Source organism: Dasypus novemcinctus, chromosome 18, assembly GCF_030445035.2.
Source record: "Dasypus novemcinctus isolate mDasNov1 chromosome 18, mDasNov1.1.hap2, whole genome shotgun sequence".
Lineage (NCBI taxonomy): Eukaryota > Metazoa > Chordata > Mammalia > Cingulata > Dasypodidae > Dasypus > Dasypus novemcinctus.
Window position 1 is genome coordinate 64,986,419 of NC_080690.1, and position 3,531 is coordinate 64,989,949.

The window sequence follows — 3,531 nt, forward strand, 5'->3', positions numbered from 1 at the left end:
ATCCTAAGCAGTTTAGTCAATTGCAAAGAGGACTCCTTGCTTGAGGCCATGTCTGGTCTTATTGTTCGTTTGTTTTCTTTTCTTTCCTTTCCATTCTCTTTATCTCCCCTCTGCCCCCCGCTTTTTCTTTTTCCTTTTTTTTTCCTCCTTCTTTTTTTCTTTTTTCCTATTAGGTGCTGCAGACAATGTTTCTTGTTTGCTCTGCTTCCTCATCCTTGATTTCCCCTCTTCTGTGTGTACTGATTTTGGCTACCAATATTCATTCTCCTAGGTCTCACATGGTTCGTCTACTAACATTTACTATCTATACTACTATCATACTTTTTCTTTTCTTAAGTCTTTTGCTTTCCCTGGCCCTAATATTTTCCTTCAAGGGAACTTAGACAACAACAAGGAAATAGAATAAGAAGAACAGGGAAGTGGACTTGGCCCAGTGGTTAGGGCATCCGTCTACCACATGGGAGGTCCGTGGTTCAAACCCCAGGCCTCCTTGACCCCGGTGCAGCTGGCCCATGCGCAGTGCTAATGCACTCAAGGAGAGCCCTGCCACGCAGGGGTGTCCTCGGGGTAGGGGAGTCCCACGTGCAAGGAGTGCTCCCCATAAGGAGAGCCGCCCAGCGCAAAAGTGCAGCTGGCCTAAGAATGGTGCTGCCCACACAGAGAGCTGACACAACAAGATGACGCAACAAGAAAGAGACACAGATTCCCGTGCCACTGACAACAACAGAAGCAGACAAAGAAAAAGATGCAGCAAATAGACACAGAGAACAGACAACCGGGGCGGGGGAGGGAGGGGGAGGAGGAAGGGGAGAGAAATAAATAAATAAATAAATCTAAAAAAAAAAAAAAAGAATAAGAAGAACAAAGTGTCAGGCTGCACCCGGAGCGGAGGCCGAGGCAGGGCATGGCGACGACCGTGGCGCTGTAAGGGCGGAGTGGCTGCGGGGCCCGCCATGCGCAGGCGGCCCTGATATGGGCGCCAGCGGCTCCAAAGCTCGGGGCCTCTGGCCCTTCGCCTCGGCGGCGGGGGGCGGCGGCCCGGAGGCTCCCGGCGCGGCAGGTGCTGAGCAAGCTTTGCTGCGGCCCCGAGGCCAAACCGCAGCCCCCTTCGTGTTCACGCGCCGCGGCTCCATGTTCTATGACGAGGATGGGGCTCTGGCTCACAAGTTCTTTGAGGAGACAATCGTCACCAAGAACGGGCAGAAGCGGGCCAAGCTGAAGCGGGTGCATAAGAACCTGATTGCTCAGGGCATCGTGAAGCTGGATCCCCCCCGCATCCACGTGGATTTCCCTGTGATCCTCTATGAGATGTGAGCCTGGGGGCCAGGGGGTGGCAGGCACAAGCATCTCCTGCCCCAACAAGAAACCCCCAGGCTCAAGGTATGGCTTCCGTTGAGCAGCCCAGGCTGGGGCCACACCCTGAATAAACTGCTGGGCTGGAATCTTCACCTGTGAGCCGGACTGTCCCGCAGTGTGGGTGGGGTGCTGGTTTGTGTGTGAACAAGGGGGGATGACTGGTGAGGGCTAACGGTGGAGTTACCAGCCCACCCTCCCTGGCAATCCTGCAAGGAGCAAGGCAGGGTATAGCCTGTTGAGGGTTGCTGGGTTCCTGTGCGCTCGCCTGGGCTGCTTTCTTCCGAGCTTGCCTGGGGCCCAGCCCGCTAGGGGCTACAGCACTTTACAATCAAGGTCTGTCTTCCAGCCCCGGGGCTGTGAGGGCTGTGCACGAGTGGGAACTTCCTTTCCCTCACTTCTCTTACCCCCTTGTCAGAGCATTTCAGCCATTTGCTACCTCGATTTCTCCTGTGTTGGACAGTCTGGGGCAGTACCAGTCTGTTTCCCACCCACCTGCCCATCTGTTCCCACCTCCAGATGAGCTGGACAGTTTGCTGGCTGCTGGTGGGAGTAGGGACCAGTGGTGGGAGGCTTCTCTCTCCACCCAGGGCTGAGCTGAGCCCTCCCGACTGCAGCTAGGTTAGTGCATTGGCCCCCTAGTTGAGAGGGTGCAGGCGGGGATCAGGAAGGGCTGTGGGTGCCTGGCTGAGGGGGAGTTGCCCCACCCCGCCTACTCTGTCTAATCCTCACCTTTGCACCAGCCCCACCCCCCACCTTCCATGGGAAGGGAACCATCCGCCACCCTGTGGTAAGGGACAGCACCCCAGGGCTGATGCCAGTACCTCTGAGGAGCCTTCCAACCCTCCCCCTCCGGTATCCCCACCCCTTCCGGATAAGTCAAGGAAAAGTCCTGGAGTGCCTGCCCTTTGTGCACTGGGTAGGGTAGGAACAGAAAGGAGGGAGCAACTATAAAAGGAATAATAACTGTGAAGGTTTGTAAATAGTCTAGTCCATGATAGTGTTGGGGCAGAGTCTGATTTCTCTATAGAGAGGATTTTTTTTTTTAATTCTTTACTGTACAAGCAGTGTGCTTCTAGAGTGTGGGATCTGGCTCGGGGAGGGTGGCCCCCAGCCTAGGAAGACTGCTGTGTTATTTGTTCAGTTTCAATAAAATTATTTGTAGATCCTGCACATGAGAATGGTATCCTCTGGGGCTGTGACATCTAGTGTCCAGAGCAGGGGTTCCTAACAAACAAGGGGTCTGTGAGCTTAAATTGAAATTCCAAAAACCATCATTCTTGAAACCATGTGTTTAGGTGTGTGGGGGTGTTATATGGGAATTTCCTATACTTATGGTGTAATTTATTTTTAAATGTAAATCAGAAATTTCTCCAAAAATGCAATAAAACCCATAATAAAAAGAAAAAAAAAAAAAAAAAAAGAAGAACAAAGTGTCAAAGGGAAGACTTAACACATACACAAAAACAGCACCTAAATAAACCCCCAGAATATTTGGGCTAATCAATTGAACAAACCCATCAAGATAAAATGATGACCAGACAGCACAAAAAATTACAAATAATCAGGAAAAATTACCAATAATCAGGAAAAAATGACCCAACCCAATGAACAAACCAAACCAGGAAGAGGAATAGAACATCAAACAGCTAATCAAAGCTCTCAAAACATATATCATGGACCAATGTAATGAAGGAAGAGATTAAGTATATTAAGAAAACACTTGGAGAACATACAGAAGAAATTGTAAACATACACAACAAGGTAACAGATATGATGGTGATGAATGGCACAATTCAAAAAGTAAAAAATATACTCTCAACAAATAACAGCAGATTTGAAGGGGTAGGGAAAGAATTAGTCATGTGGAAGACAGTACATTTGAAATCAAACAGATAGTAGAATCGATCAATAAAAAGACAGAAAAAATCCAGCAGGGACTTAGGGACATGAATAACAGCACAAAATGCACAAATATATGCATTATAGACATCCCAGAAGGAGTAGAGAAGGGAAAGGGGACATTGGGGGTGTTGGAGGAAATAATGGCTGAAAACTTCCCAAACCTATTGAGGGAATGGATGTACATGTCCAGGAAGCACAATGCATTCCAACAGCATGGATCCCAAAAGGCCTACCCCAAGACATATACCTGTCAAATTATCCAGTGCTCAAGAC

At 49.4% G+C, this 3,531-nt stretch overlaps 1 pseudogene; it reads left to right on the forward strand.

Moving 5' to 3' along the window:
- Nucleotides 1–972: 972 nt before the first annotated feature.
- On the forward strand, nt 973–1,529 carry LOC101443883 (tumor suppressor candidate 2 pseudogene; annotated as a pseudogene).
- Nucleotides 1,530–3,531: the final 2,002 nt, after the last annotated feature.